We start from the raw sequence: 23,937 nt of genomic DNA, 5'->3' as shown, positions 1-23,937 counted from the left end.
TAACTTGAATAGTGTAAACTGTACTTTAAGCAGACAAAATAATGTACGTTGTAGACACACTTGTCAAGTATTGACATAATGGCAGCTGACTTACCTACCTATCACATGGAAATGTCCAAAGACAGATATTAAGATGCAGGTGAAATTGAATGGCATTTCAGGAACAAAATCACATATAAGAAAAGAACTGGTGACCTTGTGGAGGATCAGCTGGAGAAATGACCAATGGTCTGGATGACCAGTGAGTAACCAGGGGAAAAAAAAAAAAAAGACAGCTGAGAAAGTTTGGAGCAAAACTGGCAAGCAATGGTTGCCAATTTAATTTATGAAATCAAGGACAGAGCAAACAAAAAGATATTTGTTTGATATTCTTTGATATTCTGGTCATGATAACTAAAAGCTATCATTGTTATTGATAGTTCTTGTATTTTATAACTCCTGCTCTATGCCATATTGAAATATGATTCTTTTCCTTGCCCTAAACTTGCCTTATGTTTTTCTGACTTTATTCCGTGGCTACTTCAACTCCTTCTTTCTTAATGGCCCTTACAACTGAATTAAAATCAGTGTTTAAGGGTTCATTTTGACCTTGCTTCTGATATACTCAAACCCACCTAATATGCTCCTGTCTCAGGGCCTTTGCACTTGCTCTTTGCTCTATATTGAACAGTTCTTTCCTCAGATACCAGTATGGATCTTACCCTTACTTTTTTGGGACTCTCTCATTGAAAATCTTTTCTCTGACCAGTTTGTCTTATCATCGCAGTAATTCTCTATCCTTTTACCTGGGTTTATTTTTTTTTAATTGCCTTGCATTTTATTATCAGGGAATAGACATAAATATCAGTAATATCAATATAAATAAATGAAATCAGATTTGCTTATTTTTTTATTGACCGTCCCTTCATACTCATACATCAGTTCCATGAAGGCAGGGATTCATCTTGTTCCGTATGGCAACTTTACTTCTTGTAATGCTGCTAGGCTCATGGCAGGTACTCAGTAAATGTTTGTAGAATGAACGTTTGAAATAAGTTTTGGCTAGAATCAGTGGTGTCCATCTTAGTTTGAAATAAAACTTTAGTTAAGAATAAACAAGTAGGGGCACCTGGGTGGCTCAGTGGGTTAAGTTTCTGCCTTCAGCTCAGGTCATGGTCTCAGGGTCCTGGGATCAAGCTCCACATTGAGCTTTTTGCTCAGCAGGGAGCCTGCTTCTCCCTCTCTCTCTGCCTGCCTCTTGGCCTACTTGTGATCTTTCTCTCTCTGTCAAATAAATACATAAAATCTTTAAAAAAAAAAGAATAAACAAGTAAAATAGAAAAATTTGGCAATGGGTGATAACCTTTCTCTCTTTATGTGACTTTAATTTGGCTTTGCTACTTTGTGACTGAGCAAACTTCTTTCCTAGAGTACGAAATAATGAAAGAAGCAGATTAAGGCAGAAGATCAGAAATGAGCTATACTAGTTCCAGATCAATATCATGTAATATTGGCTATCTTCTCTATGCCTCAGTTTCTTTTTACCTTAGAATAGCCTTCAATCATTTAATATGTCATGGATTGAATTGTGTCCCTCCAAAAGATGTTGAAGTCCTAATCCCCAGTGTCTGTGAATGTGACCTTATCTGAAAATAGTTTTTGCAAATGATCAAGTTGAGATGAGGTCCATTAGGATGAGCATGAATCCCTTATAAAAAGAGAAAATTTCGACACAGAAATAACCACAGAACCAGGGGAAATGATGTAAGGACAAAGAGAAGACAAGGTAAATGCCTGAGACTACCAGATGCTGGGAGAGAAACATGATATTTTCTCCCCCACAGTCCTCAGAAGGAAACAACCCTGCCAACACCTTGATCTCAGATTTCCAGGCTGTACAATGGTCAGATGATACATTTTTGTTGTTTAAGCCACTTTGTTGTGGTAGTTTGTTACAGCAGCCCCAACAATCTCTCTCTCTCTCTCTCTCTCTCTCTCTCACACACACACACACACACACATGCTCGCACTCTGTCCCCAACACATACAGTGTTATTAGCAATGTCCTTCTACCCATCTTTTCTCCCTTTCTTTCCTTCCAAGGCACAATGTGGAGGAGGACTTGGTTCAGTTTAAGGGATGCGGTTAGTTCCTGAGATCACTCCCATTTTCTCAACGTTTATAAGAAAGTAGCAAGAAACACATTTTTGTGAATGAGAAGCTGGCCATGGAGCCTTTACAACATCTGTTGGAGTCTCCCAATTACTCAGGGCCAGATGCTAATGGTGTGTGCATTTGCACATGGAGGGAAGTTTCGCTGCCACTAATGAGCCATTCATTGTCCTGCATTCCAGGGTTCCTCCCACACAGGCCTGTTTTCAGATGTTCTACATTAAGTGAAATGCGGCACCCTGTTTCCATAGGAACGGGAGACAAGGACTCCCAGAAGATCTCACATTCTAACATAGACCAGAGCTTTGGAAGACCTGCTGGGTGTTGATTCATCTGATAGTGAACAAGCATTCCTGAAGATGTACTATTGCCAGGCCCTGGGCTGGGTTTTGGAAACACAATCCAAACAGACTCGCAGAGGGAAAAATTCAGAGGTTGAGGCAGACAAGCAAGAAATACCCAATGGAAAATGTTGTTCTACAGTAAATGTGCAGCACTGTCTGAGTTCATAGGATGGCATCTAACTGAGCACTGAATCATGAAAAAGCACTTTCTAAAGCAAGTGATCTTTGGAGCACCTGGGTGGCTCAATAGGTTGAGTAACCAACTCTTGGTTTCGACTTGGGTCATGATCTCAGCATTGTGGGATCAAGCCCTGAGCTGAGCTCCGTGCTTAGCAGGGAGTCTTCTGGAAAGTCTTTCCCTCTCCTTCTACCCCTTATCTCTCTCTTAAGTAAAGAAATAAGTCTTAAAAAAATAATTAAAGTAAGTGGTCTTTGAGGCTTCAAGGTCAAGGTGGCAAGCCAGGCAGGATTACTGGAGGAGAGCAGCTATTCCCGACAAAAGAATATGTACCATGTCTCTAGGACTGTGAATAAAGGAAATCTGACTTTGAATTTCTAACTTCAAAACTCAGCTGCACTATTGACTGTGCTCTGTGATTTGAGACTTTCATAAATCCCAGAACTCCACTGGCCAGGATGTCTCAACATGTTATGAAACCTCACCCTTCCTTCAGAACAGCTCTAGCTGTGGATTGAACTTTCAGCTCTGGAATAAAACGAGTGTATATGGCGTAATGTGAGCCCTGTCGCTCAGCAGCCACATCTGTCATTTTCTTGCCCAAAACGTCATGTCACACATTCCTGACTCCTTGCACCATCCTAACACATGTGTGTTATCAAGGATTGATGTTCCCTATCTTTGAACTCAGCCTCCTCTCCTTTATATATTATTAGGGACAGGCGTAAATCCCAGGTCCTGCTGGGAAAGTCATTCCAGTTGTCTGTATGGTCCATTTTCCCAGCAGGATCACTCTAGTATACACAGAAAATGAGGACCAGGGAAAGGACTTGCAAGCAATTGTTGAAAAATATTCAGCTGAGACATTTCACTTAACTTTCACAATTTTCACTGTCTGTGTTTCTAAATGATAAACCCATCTTAACTGATATCCTGCAGAATACCTGTATATGGTAGGTATAAAATATGGATATAATATATGGCCTATATTATAATTTTGTATGTAATGTAATTTTGTATGTATGTAATTTTATATATAAAAACTGAATTAACCTTCTTCTAATTGTACTGTACATAGCAGAATGCCTTTACACATAGTAGGATCTTCACTAACATGTGTTAGTTGGCCAGCTAACTGTCTGACTGGTGTGCAAAAAGAAGCAATAGATTCTCCTATCCCAAGTCCAAAACTACATGAAAAAATAGTTTGAAGTAAGTTCACATAATGTTATCTTTTAAACAAAGAAAATCTGGAACATAATATTAAGGCAGAAGAAAGAAAGAACATGATTATATCTTTTAGGCTCTAAATCTTTCTTTTAGACTTTTTGTTGACATTTTCTTATTTCCTTATTTGGTTGTAAGCTTATAGATTGGAACTTGTTTGTATGACAGGACATAATAAAACAATTTAGGACACATTGGAAAAATATGCACAAAGATTAAACTGGTACTTGAAGCATTGCCTTTCTGAAATAATGGGTACAAATCAAGGTTTTTACTTCCAATTTGTAAAGTGGGTTGTGGTATAATGAGAAGTCAGTGGAAGGGGGGTCCATTTGGGACAATGTTTTAGGACTGTATTGGGGTCACTAGGCAGAATCTCATAACCTCCATATTTGGACATACACCAGATGCCTTGCCCAGAATATTCTTGTTATTGCTGTTGTCGTTGTTTTTACTGGAGAATTCTTACTTTTTTCAAGTATAATTAACATACAGTGTTATGTTAGCTTCAGGTATACAATATAATGGTTCAACAGTTCTTTTTTGTTTTAAAGCTAGTATCCTACAATTCTTACACACACCTGCAAGTGTGCACACACACACACTCACAATGCACACACATACCTATGACACTCTTTGTTATGGGGAAAGTCAGGAAATCACACTATGAAAACGTTTTCCCATCTTGCAAGAAGAAGAGATCATAACCATATTAAAGTACATCACAATGGGGCCTGTCCGTAGACACTTCTGAGAAAAGGCAAGCTGTGGTTTTCTCACTAGCACAAAGCAGGTGAGGACACAGACTCTGAACCACACTCCCTCCCACCACCCGCCGCAGTCAAAGGGCAAACAACAGCGCTTACAGCCGGGTCCTAGGTGAGGTGGTTCCAGCCACTCCACACAATGAGTAGACTACAGAGTGACAGGTCAGGACATCTGAAGATGTAAAAGAACCAGAAAAAAAACCCTTGACTCGTTCTCACCTCAAATATGTCTGACCCCTACTGCTGGGACAAATTGAACCATCCATATCTTGATTGAGTCTCTCCTCAGATCCTATCTCCAATCTTGTCCCTCAAAGTGTGACAGTTGGAAGAAATCTAAGCTTGTGCTCACCACCTGGCTTTGAATCAGTGCCATAGATATCATTAGGACTTTTTCCACAGACAAGCTCCTTGTCTTGACCTTCACCAGCCACCCGACTCCACCCCAGGTAGCAGATGCTTGTTCTCTCAGATGCCAATGCTTTACCTCTCTGGTAGTCAATACTTCCTACCTAATTTTGTATGGAGTAAATTTTGAATGGAGTTCAGGTATCTGGGATCTTTTAGACATAATTGACATGTTTTAGTTTGAAATGTGTAAAAATAATCCCTAAATAGCTCCCCACCCCCAAGATTATCCTTCAGTGACACACCCCTGAGCTCCTGTGGCAGAGACTTGTCCTCCTTTTCTTCCCTTTGCTCTTAGGTGGGCCACATGACTGAGTTCTGGAACGGAACAAGGATAAAAATTATATACACTGCTTTCTAGCCTGGCCTCTCAAATCTTTCACAGGATTCTCTGCTGTATCTTTTTGCTCTTCAGTTAGGAGGTTAGAATGGATCTAGAATAGAATTCCAACTCCCTGGAGTCTAAAGAACCACCAAGTGGAGGAATGCCGGGTCCTGAATGACTGATTAGGGGACAGCGGACAGAGCAGCCCTCTCCACAGCCATGGATCTACACTGTATATTAGTATGAACAAGAAGTAGACCTTTTCTCCACTAAGCTTCAAAATGTTGGCATTATTTGTTACTGCCGTTGGCCTTGTTGAATAATCCCTGTCCATTTATAGAATGTTCCCTCCCCAATGCCGATCGTCTGCACAGACTGTACAATTTTGTCTGTCCCTAAAGCGATTTCTCACTTTGTGGTCCTGACCTTCCCCAGCTTCACTTAACTATTGCTTGAGCCCAAGTTTTGACAAGTAATTATCTTTAATGTCTATGTAAACAGCCTGGGCTAAGGGAATAGCTGTGGGAAAATGGGAGCTCCTCCTTCCATAACAATCCTTTCCTTTCTATCACACCCCCTTAAAACACTCACATTTTCTAGGTTTCAAGGCACCATATCTCTTGACACAGAAACCTGATCCTTTGTTTAATTATTTCTCAGTTGTCCTTTTCCTTCACAAAAATTTGAGTTGATCCATTAAGACTTAATTTTGTGATGAGTGTTCAGGGGCTATATTTTTAATTTACTTTTCAAAAATTATACACTTAAGATGCACACGCACAATTTTTTCTTGAAAGGGTGAAGGAGGAGAAGGTTTGTTCACAAAGCACACACTATATGACTGAATGAACTTGTGGGAGGTAGATGGTAATTTTGACAATAATGCTTTTGTTTCTTAAAAATAATGTAATTCAAAATCAAAATGTTTCTGGGTATCTTTTTAAAGATTTTATTTATTTATTTGACAGACAGAGATCACAAGTTGGCAGAGAGGCAGGCAAAGAGAGAGAGGGGGAAGCAGGCTCCCCACCGAGCAGAGAGCCTGATGTGGGGCTGGATCCCAGGACCCTGGGATCATGACCCGAGCTGAAGACAGAGGCTTTAACCCACTGAGCCACACAGGCACTCCTGTTTCTGGGTATTTTTGATATTATGTTTTTGCAGGTATTAAAGTCCCCCTTAAATGTGTTTCACCAACCTGAATGGATATTTAGAAGTTTTTTAAAGTACAGGTGGCTAAAGCCCCAATCAAATCCTTAAATCAGAATCCCTAAGAATAAGCAATATCATTTAAAATCTCTTGGTGGTTTGTAAGTGTATTTGGGGTTGAGAATCAGTTGTCCTAGGTGTCTCCAATTACTATACCAATTGCCAAAAAATTCTCAAATGTATTGATATAATATTAATTAAAAGTTATTTCTAAACAATTAAATATATTCAAGTCAAATATGTCCCCCACGTTTGTATTGGATTAACTGTTATAAAAATCCCATGAATTTTGTAAAGATTTTTATTTATTTATTTATTTATTTTTATTAAGATTTTTTATTTATTTATTTGACAGAGGAGATCACAAGTAGGCAGAGAGGCAGGCAGAGAGAGAGAGAGAAGAAGGCTCCCTGCTGAGCAAAGAGCCCGATGCGGGACTCGATCCCAGGACCCTGAGATCATGACCTGAGCCGAAGGCAGTGACTTAACCCACTGAGCCACCCAGGTGCCCAAAGATTTTTATTTATTTACTTGTGAGAGAGAGAGAGAGATTGAAAGTACAAAAGGAGAGGGAGAAGCAGACCCTTGCTGAGCAGGGAATCTGATATGGGGCTTGATCCCAGGACCCTGGGATCATGTCTGGAGCCTAAGGCAGATGCTTAACTGACTGAGCCATCCAGGTACCCCCAAAATCCCATGAATTTTTAACTAAAAATTATAAGAAAGTACATAATGATGAGAGCCAACACAGAGATTGTGAACATTAGTGAATAATGGGTATAAATATCAAAGCATCCTAATAAATGTCTATAATGATTAAGAGTTATTATTGGTTAGAGCAATCTATACTTTCAATGTCATTCCAATCAAAATTCCACTTGCATTTTTCAAAGAGCTGGAGCAAACAATCCTAAAATCTCTATGGAATCAGAAAAGACCCCGAATTGCTAAGGAAATGTTGAAAAAGAAAAACAAAACTGGGGGCATCACATTGGCTGATTTCAAGCTTGACTACAAAGCTGTGATCACCAAGACAGCATGGTACTGGCACAAAAACAGACATAAAGACCACCAAAACAGAGTAGAGAGCCCAGATATGGACCCTCTACTTTATGGTCAACTAATCTTTGACAAAGAAGGAAAAAATATACAGTGGAAAAAAGACAGTCTCTTCAATAAATGATGCTGGGAAAATAGGACAGCTACATGTGGAAGAATGAAACTCAACCATTCTCTTACACCATACACAAAGATAAACTTGAAATGGATAAAAGACCTCAATGTGAGGCAGGAATCCATCAGAATCCTAGAGGAGAACATAGGCAGTAACCTCTTCAACATCGGCCACAGCAACTTCTTTCAAGATATGTCTCCAAAGACAAAGGAAACAAAAGTGAAAATGAACTTTTGGGACTTTATCAAGATCAATAGCTTCTGCACAGCCAAGGAAACAGTCAACAAAACAAAGAGGCAACCCACAGAATGGGAGAAGTACAGACAATGACAAATGACAGTACAGACAAAGGGCTGATATCCAAGATCTATAAAGAACTCCTCAAACTCAACACTCAAAAAACAGATAATCATGTCAAAAAATGGGCAGAAGACATGAAAAGACACTTCTCCAAGGAAGACATACAAATGGCTAACAGACACATGAAAAAATGTTCATCATCACTAGCCATCAGAGAGATTCAAATCAAGTGTTAACTATTTTTTACCTCTGCTCCGCTACAGAGAGCACATTTAAAAATGGTAGCCAGAGTGATCCTTTTAAAATGTAAATCAGGTAATATCGTTATGCTCGAAACTGTCTAATAGTTTTTCATCTCACTCAAAACAAAAATTAGAGTCTTTCCAATGGCTCATAAGAGCAGTAAGACCTTCCCTGATTCGTCTCTGACAGCATCGTCATCTATTTGCTTTGCTCCTGTTGGACTGGCTGTCTTGTGTTTCTTAAAACACACTAGATGGATATACCCAACCTCAGAGCCTTTGCACTGGATTGACTAGAATACCCATGTCACAGAGATGCACCTGCATCCCTCTCTTACCTTCTTTAAGGCTCAGTCTAAATGTCACCTCCAGAGAGGATTTCCCTCATCCTTACCCCCGCCCCATCTAACCTCCTTGCTTTATCTTTATCCCTACCACACAAAATGGTCTGATAAACTATACATTTCTAAATTTCTTTATATAAATCTGTGAGAATTGGAGCAAGTTAATTAATTCTCTAATCTTATTTCCTCATTTTGAAATAGGGATACATCTATCTTCAGGGGACATGAGAATTAAATGAGGTGGATTTAATTTCCAAAATTCCTGACCTATGAATGGATGTTCAGTGAATCTGAGTTTGTGACAGTTCTTGTTCTGCCTGGATAGGGAGGAATGGAGTCATAGCTCAATCTCTTGGAAGAGGTGAAATATGCCTTTGCATCTGAAAATTTGCTTTATTTTTTTAAAGTTTTTATTTAAATTCTAGTTAGTTAACATATAGTGTAATATCGGTTTCAGGAGTAGAACTTAGGGATTCGTCACTTACATATAACACCTAGTGCTCATCACAAGTACCCTCCTTAATACCCATCACGCATTTAGCTCATCTCCCACCCACCTCCCTCATCAAACCTCATTTTGTTGTCTATAGTTTAGAGTCTCTTATGGTTTGCCTCCCTCTCTTTTACTCCCTCTTCAATCTATTTTGTGGAGTTTGTGTTGCTCTATGTGCATCTTTTGCTGGCAAAGCCGGAATTACAACTTGAGAGAAATATTTGAGAATTTTCTAGCTATATAATGAGAACTGGTCCAGATCATATTTAAGGAAGGTGCCTTCTTATCCTTAGATAAGATCCTATGACTCTTTCATTCACATAGCAGGATTTCATTTGATCAGAACTTTGGTGGACATCTCAGTTGACAGAAATATTTGAAACTAAAAAGTAAATATAAATATAAAAGGTAAATTTCCTTTTAACATATCCCTGTTGCCCAAGACTAGGATTCTTGATTTATGAGTAGAGCTTAAAACCTCCAGTAATGCACAACTTAATAACTCTTTTGTGTTCTCTTGGCCACAAGATGGATAAAGAGGGTTAAATGACAACCATCTTCCAGTACTTGAAGGCTATAAAATCCAAGGTATAAAAATGAGGCATAGTGAAATAGTGTAAATAATGGGATGACATTTAGGGAAAAAGGAACTTGGGGAATAATAACTGGAAAAACTTCCTTATGTCTAAGATCAGCTGGATGATGAAATAGTCTCTGAGGGAAATGGTGGGAGCCTTCAAGCTTGAAATATTTTGAAATTTGACTGGACTGAACCCCAGAGGTCAGTACTATGGGATCATTTGTAGGATTTTTTTTTCTTGTTCTTTTTTTTTTTTTATGAAAAGGCAAAAACAGAGTTAATGGGTCTTTTCTACCTTGACACCTACACCAATTCACTGAATCAGAACTTGAGACTGTGTTTCTTACTTAGATAACATATTCATTTTTGGAACAAATGTCAATAGCCCCAGGGGTGGTTCAGGCAGTCACATATGGTAGTTATTTTGGGACGCTTTCTCCATAAGTAATTATATTCAACAAACAATGATATTGACGCATTTCCTTCCTTATTTCCTTCCTTCCATCCTTGCTCCCTTCCTTTCTCTTCTCTCCCTTCCTCTCTTCTTTCGTTTTGTCCTTCATTTCTTTCTTACTTTCTCCCTTCTTCTCTTCCTCCCTTTCTTTTCTTCTTTTCCTTGCCATCTTTTTTTTTTTTTTTCCCAGACGTGCATGACAACTTGAACAAACATCTTTTCCCCCTTCCATCATTAAATTTTAAAGAATGAGTCGGGTCTTAGAGCCTAAACTTTAAGTGACTACATTAAGAGTGGTTAAGAGTAAGAGAATACACAAAAAGGTAGGAAGATCTTGTCAAATAGCTAGTAGAAATGGGACATAAACCCAATGAATTGATGATAGTCTTTACTATCAGGTAATCATTTAAAAATATAAGAGATGTATAAAAAATGCTCGAATTCAAGAGGAGTGAGATTAGCATTCTGTTTTGTAAGCAAGCAGTCTTCCTTAATCTAGAATTATCCAAAATACCTCTTGACACATTTCAAATTTATTATGTAATTTCTTAATTTTCCACGTGGCTTTGCTGTACATCAACTCATGAAGCCATGTCTTCCTGCTTCTATTATACTTCTTTACCCTGAAATACATTTGGGAGCAACTGAACCACAACGGTTCCTCTAGAAAAGAAGTAAGCAAGGCAAGTGTGATCTTATGCAACAGTTACATCGGAAACAGCTGGGGGAAATGAGAGCGTGGTATAGCTAAGACCAGTCACAGGAAAGATATACCCAGGCATCAATCATCATGTTCAGCAAATGACAGTGCTTAAGTTTGTCCGAGGGGGTGGGGAGGGATGGAGGGGAAAGAGAGAGAGACAGAGAAGGGTGAGTGCCTGCTCTTGTTAGAGAAACATACACTAGATTTATTTTTTTTTAAATATTTTATTTATTTGACAGACAGAGATTGCAAGTAGGCAGAGAGGCAGGCAGAGAGAGAGGAGGAAGCAGGCTCCCTGCTGAGCAGAGAGCCCGATGCGGGGCTCGATCCCAGGACCCTGAGATCACGACCTGAGCCGAAGGCAGAGGCTTTAACCCACTGAGCCACCCAGGCGCCCCATACACTAGATTTATTTTGAATTTAGATGAATAATCCCTGCATCCTCAGCAGGAATGCTGTTCTGGGAAGGGAAGTTTGCTTGTGTGTTTACATGCCTTCTCTAGCTCTCACGGTGTGGAAACAGACAAATGTTTAGTGGCTGGGTTAAAGTTTACATTGAGAAGCATTTCATCCACAAAGTGTATACATGCAGCTACCCCAAAATACAACTTTTATATTTCCCTGGACTTTTCATCTCTAGAGTATCCTTTACATAAATATACATAAATACATATCTCTTACATATAACATATGTGTTACATATTTTATATATTTACATATACTTATACTATTAGAAATATAATGCTTATAAATTATAATATTACGTATTTTACTTATGTGTATTTTTTCCTGGCCATCTCCTAGTCCTTAATTTCCTTCAGTACCTTAGAGGATTACCTGCATGATACTGGACCAAATTCACATGTCATTGCATATGATCCTCCAAGCAATTGACACAAAGTACCCTCACCCTCTTAACCTGAAGTCACACAGAGAAAAAAAGATTTAAGACCTTTCACATAAGACAAGTAGCTTGGTTAACAATAACAGGTTAGTATATGTTTACTTGTAAATTTTATTGAAACCATAGTAACCCAATTTAAGAGCAAACTATTCCCAATATGTGTGTAGCTCTTGCTTTCATATATGAAGAATATTTAATTAGATGGCAGATTTTTTTTTTCTTCACCTACATTTCTTTACTGTCTTCATTTTTAATACTTTTGGGAAAAAAAAAAAAAAGAAATCCAGCCTCTTCTGGTTTGCAATCTAAGCTGCATTTTTTCAGGCTGTTATAAAGAGACTCCCATTCTGAAATCCATTCTCTAACATCTGCAAGATTTGTCTTTTGCTGGAAGAAGAGTGGTTGCAGTATTCAGTACTAGGGAGTGAGATATGTCTTAGCATTCTGCACGTTTTATTAATTATCAAGTGGTAAATAGTATGCCTGTGCCCTCTATTTATAGTATAATTGAATGCATTTCATGACACTGGCTGCCCATCTGGTCAAATTGCAAAGCACATTTGCAGTCACCTTCCCTTTTTGAAATCCTAATGTATTACAGACCCCCAGAAAGATTCTGCAGATAACAGAAACCAAAGGCAGTGGAAAGCTTGGTGAAGCATTCTTCCACAGGGTCTCAGAGCAAGTGTCAGTCTATGGGAAACTCTGGCGGACGCAGAGACCTTCTTGAATTGAACACCACAGTAAATGACTTTAATGGCAAGATAAACAAAAAATGCAATGTTAAAGCCTCTGGGACCTTGGTGACCAGCGCCCATTAAATGGTGTTGGCAATGGTTTCAACTTGTTTGCACAGCTATACGTTCACATACATCTGTATGTAAACTCCTGAGTTCCCACATGTGGATTCACAATTTGTAAAAGACTGTTTTTCATTAGTCTGGGAAGGAATTTGTTCCACATTTTTTTAGGATTTGAATTCCTTATAGGAAGAGAGTGAAAAAAGAAATCTATCTGAATGTGGGACTCAATATATTTAAGAACCACACAGAGCTCTATATTCCAGAGAAGTAACTAATCACAAATTACATTGTCCAGTGATTTTAGAAATAAGACACATGCAGTAATGACTACTCTTTCCCAGAATATGATTTTTCTGGACAACACTTACCAATAGGAGATAGTAGTAATAGAAATAGTACAATCTTACCTTTCTACTGAATATTTAGTTAGTTTTGGCAGCTTCATGGTGTTTATATTTATTAGTCCATGCTAATGGTTCTCAGAAAACATTTCTCAGGGTTAATTTGAGAAAATCCACATTTATTTATTTTTTTAAAGATTTTATTTATTAATTTGTCAGAGAGAGAGAGAGAGCGTGCACAAGCAGGGGAATCAGCAGGCAGAGGGAAAAACAGGGTCCTCACTGAGCAAGGAGCCTGATGTGGAACTTGATGCCAGGACCCGGGGATCATGACCTGAGCTGAAAGCAGATGCTTAACCAACTGGGCCACCCAGGCATCTTGAAAATTTTCGTTTTAGCAAATGTCCTACCTCCGTATCTTCTCTGATTGCCCAGAGGTCCCGACTTTCCAGTCCAAGAATTCTCAAACATTAACATGCAAACACCTAAGTGGTTTGTTAAATGTGTAGACCGAAGCTGCGCCCAAAGATTGGGTCTAGATCCAGGATAGAGAGTCCGAATTTTTATTAAAACCCTACAGATAATTCAGATGTAGATGATCTATGGAACTCATTTTTATAATCACTATTGTAGAGCTATTTCTCTATTTCGTCTTCTCTTTTCTTCTCAACTCATAAACATTTTGCAGGGCGAGGGGCTTCGGGAAGTATGCTTCATCTTGATTACTGGACAGTAAGTCATTGCTATAGTACTCTCTACGGCACCTCCTTTTCGGGTTCTTAAAGAATGTGTTGTCCTCCAGCAAAACTCAAACTACACCTAAACAATTTTTCTATGCCAAGGATAGCTTGCATGAGTAACATTCATTTTGTTCTAATATGTAAATAAGATGGAAAGGGAGAGTTATCAGTGAAATAGATAACCTAGTACTATCAAGTCATTATTGAAATAAATGCGATAATCTATTTATATTTATTATATGATGATGTGATATAATATTAACATATCAAATAATGTTATAATCTTATAATAATATGGTATTCCTGTATTGTTGCATCAATTAACTATCTGATAAAAACTATGAGTTATGTATCTTCTATCACATATCAAAGATTTCACTATTGATAATTTGTGGAACTGAGAAATTTTATTGGAAACTACAGCAAAAACATTGGGGGATGTCTACATGTTAAAAACAGATTTTATTTCATTATGTCATTTTAGCTCTGATTAACTGCACATTTTAAGTAATTTAGTTTTTGTCCTAATAATCCAATAATCACCTCATTTCTATATTTTTTCCTGTGTCTTATTATTCTGCTCCATCTGTGTCCATAACTGTCTGTCTCACTCCCAAGCCCACTTTTCTTCAATGAGTGCAATCACCAACAGAAGAGGGGAAAAAACTTAATTTAACAGGAAAAAAAATGATGCAAGAAAGGATCTAGGGTCCTGCAGATGTTTCCAGCTGACATACCAGCTGGCATTGTCGTTGTTTGTGTGGAGTAGAATCCCATAAGCCAATGAAAGGAGACAATCAGTTTTAGCTGACTCAAATTTTTTTATTTCCATTTTCCTAACACAGATGAATCTGATGCAAATTGTTTGAAAATAAGAGCCTTACGGCTAAGTACATTACCATACTCTAATGCAGAAAACTAAATTTCCTGGTGACGTGACAAATGTCTGGAAATACTGCCTTCTAAAGGTTGTTAAAATCCTTGGTGGAATCCCAGTTAGTTATTTTAACCATTGGTACTATCGTTGGTGTCACAAACAATTCAAATATCCCAGCTTTGTAATGTACCCTCTCCAAGGAGTTCAAAGGTCTTTACAAATAAAAGAGCAGTTGGAGAAAGCTCACACCCTGTTTTTCCCCATGCTCAGCAATGGTTACAAGGATAGCTGGTAAAATGGAATGGTAGTCCCTCTACACTACCAATCTTAAATTGACAGAGATATGGTGCCCTACACTTGAGGAATAATACAATGGTAACAACATAATAGTTAATATTACTCAGTGCCGATTATACATCAAGCACTTTATGTGCATCATTTAATTCTCACCAAACCCCATGATTTTGGCAATATTCTTAAACTCATTTTACAAATAAGGAAACTGGGGATGCAGAAATTTTAAATAGCCTGCCTAAGTTTGCATAGTTCATGCTCTATGTAGGAATCATGCCCAGGACTAGTTCCAGAACCTCTGTGATCCTAACCTTTACAATATTGTAAACCTCTGTGATCCTAACTTTACAATATTAACTCACTTGATCTCAATGTTTTATTGAGATAAATCCAAGAGATATTAGAAGCAATAAAAAAGTTAAAATAGCAGAATACTGGGGTCCGTCCATTGACCATCATCAATGTCAACCTTCAATAAGCCATAAATGCTGTTAAGCATTTTCTAATTGTCCATTGTTCTTTTGGAAGCTGAGGATACCAACATGAGTAAATAAGGTATGCAGAACATAATGTGAGAAACGAATCTTTTAACAACGTGTTTATGTGTAAGTGATAAAATAGAATGAGGGACGCCTGGGTGGCTCAGTTGGTTAAGCGGCTGCCTTCGGCTCAGGTCATGATCTCAGCGTCCTGGGATCGAGTCCCACATTGGGCTCCTTGCTCGGCGGGGAGCCTGCTTCTCCCTCTGCCTCTGCCTGCCACTCTGTCTGTCTGTGCTCCCTCGCGCTCTCTCTCTAACAAATAAATAAATTAAAAAAAAAAGTTTAAAAAAAAAAAAAAAGAATGAAAGGCAAGTTGCTAAGGAAACAGCTAGAAGGGGCTAATTCAGTATGGGACAGAAGACTTAATAAAGTCAAGAACCAGTCTCTAAGTGAAATAGGCCAATCTCTGCCAAGAATCTCATCTCTATCCTGTGGTTCCGATGACCCTACTCAAGAGAAGCTCATGATGGACGCTTGGGAAATTCTCAGTGAAGGCTTCTAAATTCTCTACTCCTTAAAAGGGATTTGAAGGAAGTAGAGTTGGAAGCATTTTGCAGGGTGATTTTTTTTTCCTCTCTTATTTTGTTACTACCTAGTCCTACATGATCCTCTTTTTAAGTTAAGCTACTCAAATCCAGGCAATTTTGCTGCACTTAACTGGATATAGTTGGCTGCAGCTCCACCAAAATGGCATCAGCCAAAGATGGCAAGAGCCTCTCGTTAGCAATAGAAGGGAGAGTGGGATCAGTGCACTTGGGAAAGCCCAGGAGCACGGCCTGAGCTCCTCTGGTTTCTACAATGCCTCCTTTACTGGGGTGGAGTCACTGAGGTGAAAACCTGTCTCTTAGCCTTCCACGCTCCTAGCATTGAAAGTGACCAGACAGTTCTCTATCTGTCAAGAGATAACAAGGGGTCTATCTCCCTCACAGATACTGTTCTTGGATGGCACACAGTAAATGACAACTGTGGACAGGGTAGGGCTTTCTAACACATCTTCCATTGTCTAGAACTGCTCGGAAACCCAGCACATGAAGAGCTGGGACTCATGTCACCTCTTTGTCTACTCACACAATTATGAACAGAAACCTTCTGTGGTTGGTGTTTGGCAGGGAGTTTCTGTTTTCCATGTGGCCATCAGTCAGTGCATTCTGCAGGCAGATGAGCAATCCCAATTATCCGCTGGCTGAGAGCAAAACACATCTCAGAGCCTCCACCCTGGCCCAGGATCAGTCCATCCATTGACAAGGAGTTTTACTAAAGATTAAAAAAAAAAATAGCTATCAAATCTGGGAAAGATTTCAAGCTAAGGTCATAAATGGCAAAGCTTTCTCTGAGCATAGAGCTCTGCCCAGTGCAGGATAATTTAATAAGTTGGTGAAAAGGTTATGTTAAGTTTCAAAGATTTATGAACTGAATAGTCCAGCTTTCACTGTGCCTTTTGGCCTCTCAAATTCTCTCAACATTTCTCTCTGTGTTTTGTTAAAATCTCTATTCAGAGATTCTAAACACCAAGAAACAAACTAAAAGCATCTTGAACATCCAATGAAGAAATCTACTAAAAGCATTTATGTTTCTTCCAAATATGTTAGAAAACAGTCCCTGCAACATAGAAGGACTTGGTTTTCATCCATTTCTAAAGTCACGGTGTCTGTTCATCCCACCTTACCCTCTTGCCGGGACCATGAAATCACCGCTCCCCACCTGGCCATGTTTTACCCTGCAAGGTGAATCAGTTTCGATGTCTCAGGACCCCTTCACCTTCTATCATGTGGCTTTTAAAATTCTTACCTAGATTTGATTTGTGTGAAAAGTTTTAGAGATGAAGTTACTCTAATATTCATAATAAATCAATTAAGAGATGGTCACGTGTAAAAACAGCACTCTGAGATCTTCATCCCCCCACACGCCCAGTCCCTGTGGTCCGAAGTCCAAGCAATTCAGTGTAGCGGAATTCCCTACAAGGTCATTTCTCTCTTTCTTCCCTAGTTCAAGTAGCTGATGGCCATCCTTCATACAGCATAGTTAGGAATACCTAGAATAAAGCTTGAGGGTCCGGCTGAATCTAGCAAATATGGGGCAAGTTATTTCTCATTGTCCTAGAATACTGTGAGAAAGGCCTTTCACTGAGTTCAGTTTGCATATCATTTTGAATACACATTGAACAGTGAAGGGGTAATATAAAACTTATTAACTATTTATAAAGGATGAGCTATTAAACAAGGATGAGGGAGAACTGTAGGAAATACTCCAGGGCTGACGTGGAGTATCCAAGGGAGGCACGTACTAGGGAGAAGGGTCCCCTCTAGAAGGCTGGGATTCAGAGCTTGTTGTAGAAGATGTGACCCAGCCCACTGGGTGGTGGAAAAGTTTATTGAGTGTCCCAGGCCAGAGCTGATATACAGTTGCCAGGATAAGGATGGTGGATAGAGGAATGCAAGGAGGATCCCCCCACACCCCCAGCAGGTGGCTGCAGACTGACTCCAGTGGGCAGGGAACCATGAGCCTGAGTCTGGCCAGGGAATTTGCATAAAAATAAGCTAATTTGCATAAAGAGGCTGGATTTTTTGGAAAGAGAAGTATACAGTCCCCAACTCACTTAGAGTTTAGGGAGACCTGTCATTATCAGTGAAGGGCTTTGACCAAAGCCCAGGGGAAGGGCAGGACACCGAAGTTTGAGGATTATATTTAGGTTGATAAAAAGCTGCAACTTGTTACCAGTACTCTGTGTAAGCAACTATGTGTTGAGGGGACGCAAAGTTTCCTCAGTATGTGGCTAATATGAGAAACTACAGGGCTCTCGGACTCACTATCCCTGTGAACTCAATTTAAGGAACAGAGGCTGAGCCTGGTGAGTCTGAGTTAAGCAGTGTCCTGAGCCCTGAGCACAAGTGCAAACACCACTAAGGCCCCGTTTCATATGTAGATTAGATTACAGGCTAGCAGAGTACCTTACCTTCAAGGCAGACACAGGCGGCCGTAGTAGGGGATGGAATGGACTTCACTCTTCCCTCTTTTGACATAAAAAGTATTTTATTAAGAAATAGATTTACAGGGGAAAAATTCAAATATTTCAAAAGAACTTATTATAAAAGGTCTCACTTCCAGTATTACCCCAAATCACACAGAAACAACCATATTATCAATTTTGAGATCTTTGGGTGTGAATAAGAGATATATTAATGTATTATTATTAATTATATATATTTATACATACACATACACATATACATATACATACATTCATTTATTTTGTATATTCATATATATATTCATACTATCCTAGTTTTACAAAAATAATAGCACATTCTACACACTATTCTGTATTTTGCTACTTTGTTTAATTTTCAGGTTATCCTTTCACCCATAGTGCAATAGTGGGCATATTTCTGCATGCCTTATGAGTTGCCTGGGCTGATAAGTGAAAAATTTAATCCCTTTCTTTGATTTTTTTTTAGAGGTCTTATTATTTATTTGAGAGAGAGAGAGAGAGAGTGAGAGCGCGCACAAGCCAAGGTAGCTGCGGGGGAGAGGGAGAAGCAGACTCCCCTCTGAGCAGGAGCCTAATATGGGGCTCAGTCCCAGGACCCAGGGATCATGATCTGAGCTGAAGGCAGATGCTAAACTGACTGGGCTACCCATGTGCCCCCTGCTTTGTTTGATTTTTTAAAAATTTATTTTCTCAAAGTAAAATTTAGCACTTTTTGTTAGGCTTAAAATTGATTTGTATTTTTTTCTATGACTTTATTCAAGTCACTTTCCAATTTTCTATTGGATTGCTTATTGATTATTAAAGTTTTCACCCGTGTTAGGAACTCCAAATATTTTTCTCCTAATTTTTCAGTTGAGTTGCAACTTTTTTCAGTTGAGTTGCAACTTTTTTGAGGGGTGGTGGTGGTGGTTTTTGTCATGCAGTGATTTTTTTTTATGTATTTAAATGTATCAATATTTATTTTTAATACCAATAAAGTCTTAGCATCAGTAAGTTTATAATATATGTTTTCCATCAGTTTTCTAGTTCTTTAAGTATCTCATATTTAAATATTTAATTAAGCTGCTTATTTGGAATTTATTTTGATGTAACAAATGAGGTAATAACCCACATTTATTTTTTTCCTATTTGGATAATCTTTTTATTTAGTAGTCCAAAAATTATTTTTCTTTCAGGTCAAGTGTAATGATATAGATCTCAGTGTTCAGTCCTGGGGCGGGTGGGGAATTGTGGTTCTTAAATCTTCTATTTCTAAAGGTATTTTAGAATTCATTTTTAATTTCTTTTTTGAAGACTCCCAATTATGCATATGTTTAATCTCTTTTTCTCGTCTCTGTAAATGCCATTTTTAAAAAATCAATCATCTTAACAATATATTATCTTCATTTTACTTCATTCATTCTTGTCTTCTGTTCCCTTCAAAGGGTTTTTTTCTACTTTGAGTTGTGGCTTCTTTCATCCCAATTCTGTCATTTTTTTTTCAAACCCTTCCCATTTGTTCCTGAGTTTTGATACTCGCATTTCATTTCCTTCTAGTGTATTGCCATTTCTTCCCTGAGGTCTTGTATCTTTGTGTTTTTTTTTAATAGAATCATGTTTCATTATTTTATTTTTTAATTTATAGCAAATATTTCTGTTGAATGCCACAAATTTGCTCAGGTTCCCCAACTCCCCTTTATTTTTATAGTGTAATTTTATAGAAAGAATATTAGTTTTTCTTTTTTTTTTTTCAAATATTTTATTTATTTATTTTTCAAAGAGAGACAAGCAGGGGGAGCAGCAGGCAGAGGAAGAAGCAGGCTCACTGGGTGTGGGACTCCATCCCAGGATCCCAGGATCATGGCCTGAACTGGAGGTAGACATTTAACTGACTGAGCCACCCAGGCATCCCTAGAATATTAGTTTTTCTTAATTACTTCTCTTTGGAGGATACAAGTTTTTTCTGCATCAGCTATTTTCAGGAAGATTCCTTAAGAGTGAGCCAGCACCATTTCCAAACTAGCAAGAATTTTTATTATAACCATGGTAGTGTGTGTAAGCTTGCTTTCTTTCTCTATCTTTCTTCTTTTCCTTTTTTCCTTCTTTCTTTCTTTCTTTCTTTCTTTCTTTCTTTCTTTCTCTTTCTTTCTTTCTTTTTTTGTTTCTGTTTTTGTTTTTGTTTTCGTTTTTGTTTTTTAAAGAAAGGCAGACTGCCACGTGCAGCCCCTCATTTGGATGTGTCTGGAGTCTTGGAAGCTTGACTACCCTACGTTCTCCTACAAATGGACCTGGAGAACCTGTTTCGAGGTTCTAGCAGGGGAGCGCAGCTACTCGTATACCCTTGACGGAAGAATGGTCCTCTCCTCTCTCAGGGAAGGTCGTCCTCTTTAATGGAGCACGTAGCTTCGGGAGGGGCACACATGTAGCAGTGAGGGAGGAAAGGGACACTTGCCTAACCAGCCAGATCAGCCAAATCAACCCTGGCAATCAATGGGGTGACAGATGTCGCAGCCAGATCGCCCTCACATCCGTGTGTGAGTTTTTTATTCTTAGTTCTCTTCAGTCAATAAAGACAGCCAGCAACAAGACTTATTATAGTAAGTGTTTCATTTACCCTCGTCTCACAGAAAAAACCAGCTCTGTTTTTCAAATGGAAATTCCCCTAGTGGTTTCTTGAATTGATTGTAAATAAAATAAATATAGTTATAGTATATCCTGAGTGGGTATATAAATCAGATCATAACTGACATGTAGTTTTGGAAAGACAATCTTATATATGTACAAGGTAATGAGCATAGTCACATTACTCCTATAGACCATAAAATGAAGAAATAGTACTAGACTATTTAAGGATTTCTTTCTTCCTCTATCAAATTCTAATTCTTACACCATTCTAATTCTATCATACAATGGAAATCACCAACCCTCAGTCACCCATCAAATCTTTCAGGGAAAAAGAAGTATCTATCTTTTCTGTCTTCATTCTTAGGAAATATTGTTATATTAATAATCAGTGAACACATAAATCAATGAAAAACCATAAAATACAGTAGCTTAAATAATAGGTGAGTCTTTTTGATGGCTAATTCACAACCAAATATCATATTTAATAGTCAAAGTCCATATCAAATAAATGTGAATATCCAGCATTAGTTTGTTTCCAGATGATGCTGAATTAGACCTTTTCCTGTACCATCCTTAATTACTACCAACATTAATCGCTGACTGTCTTTATCACTGCCAACTCTACCATCACTGTCTCATCCATCCTTAATCACTCTATTTTCAATCATTTTTAATTAAAGGAAAAGAGCCCTCAAAACACTGGTAACTATTTATGTTCCAAACACATTATATATACCTCATTGGGCTTTTGTGAGAAAGTGTTGGCACTTGAAGTGATGATGTCTGCCAATAAAAAGATAGCAAATATATAAGATAGGTTGTCTTTCTTAGGGTGGGGTTGAAGCAGGAGGGGCCATAGGAGTTGTTCCCATAAAGAGAGAGACATGCAAGCAAAAGAAGTCTTTAAACCTGGAACCAATTTATATTCTCAAATTCCTCACTCACACAGCATTGAGCTAACTAATGCCAGGATCAAAAGGCAAGAAAACTTTGTGTAACCCATAATATGTAACACATAGGGGTCCCAGAAGATGGAGCATAGTGTCTCAAGGCACACCATCTTCAGTATAATTATCCCAACACCATCTTATTGATGGACTCAAAATCAAAGGAAGGGATATGCAAATACAAAAGAGGAGCACGAAAGGTGCCTTTGTAGTGATGGAAGAGTTCTGCTACCATCTATGTATGGAGTAAAATTACATACAAGTACACACACACACACACACACACACACACACTTCTGCATAGAAAACTCATATAAATCTTTTAAGACCCAGCTCCAAAGTACTTCCTTTGACATGCCCCCTAACTAATTAATCCCTGTGGTACTTTAAAATGGCTACAACTGCTTTTCAGCTTCTCCTTCTATCATGAGGTGGGGACTATTCCCATTATTCTTGATGCTGGAATAGCCCAGTTACTTATTTTCTCTAAAATGCAGTAGTTATGATATTGCACGACTGCCGAACTTTCGTGGAAGGGGTCTTGCAGCTTTTGTTCTCATTCCCTTGGAAAGTTGCTGCCACTCTTTTAAACACCTGGACTAATCTTCTGGAAAGTCCACATGGAGGAGAAATAAAGTACCCAGATGGGAATCCCACCAAAAGCCAGAAATGTGAATAAGGCTTTCTTGGACTGTCTGGCCCTAGCAAAACTACCATGAATAATCCCAGGAGATACAACAGAAGAACTGGTGCTTAAGTCCAGACCCCACAATACAATCATGGGCAAATAAATGCCAATTGTTTTAAGCCACTTAGTTCTAGAATGATGCGGTATATAGCAGCAAATTAGTAGCACAATCCTATCCCAAGTCCAGCTTCAGGTCATTAGACATTCTGAATTCTGAAATGTCATAGAAATACCATGATTTTTAATGCATTTCTCCCACTACTACACTCTGAGTTCTCAAGAAAGAGAAATTTCCCCAGGACCTCACTACAAGCCTGAATACATAGTAGACACTGAAGAAGTAACTGTTCACAAAAAGCTGAAGGATGGGTCTTCATCAGAACAGACTTCATCATGTTGATCTTGTTTGAGTGTGTTAACCACCCATCATCAGAAGGAACTTTCACTTCCTATACTGGGAAGAAGGGTGAACCTCGTGCCCCAGCGGTGTGGCTCACATGAGGTTAAATTTAGCAGTAGTAATAGATTGGGTCTTTTCAGAGTGCTAAGATTAAATAGTCTCAGATGAGCAGTATTTTACTAGCTCTGCCAATCTAACAGCCAAGGGAACTCTTTGCTTGCAAATAACAGAATGTAATTCCAAGCAAAATCCTGTAAGTCTTGGCGGTGGGTCAAAATGCATTATAAAAATAAAAACATTTATTTTATCCAATTCCTCTCAAGAGTTTTGTCCAGCATTATCCAGAACAAGTCAAATTATTCACTACAGTCTACAGTCACTTGTATATTACTGGGAACATAGCTGGAAAAAGACATGATGATCTTATTAATCATCTTCAGATCATAATTCCTCCAGGTTAGAATCTTATTTTTGCATATATTTTAGCTGAATGAATCCCTCTTTTGAATCATTAAAGAATTCATTTCTAAGAATAGGCTTAAAGTTACTTTTTCATATTTCATTAAGGTTGCATTAACATTAGTACTAGTTCCATCATATATGTCATTATTAATATCACATGTCATTGTTAAAAGCATCATTAGTAGGAACATGGAAGGCAAAAAAAGGATGACCAGGGCTCAGAAGAAGACATTTTCAATTCTTGCTTCTCTTTGTCAATGACTTTGTCTCTTTGCTTCTTAAATGCTTACCCCTAGTTTTTTTATTGGTAATTCTTTTCATTGAGAAATGGACTTTTAAAAAAGATTAACTACATAAATTATTATTGGAAGTTTCTACAGGAATTATATATGCATTCAAATAAGTAGTTTCTGCTAAATAAAGTGTGGCGTCTATGCTGACAAATGG

Source organism: Martes martes (assembly GCF_963455335.1).
Source record: "Martes martes genome assembly, chromosome: 10".
NCBI lineage: Eukaryota > Metazoa > Chordata > Mammalia > Carnivora > Mustelidae > Martes > Martes martes.
Note: the sequence above shows the minus strand (reverse complement) of the source record.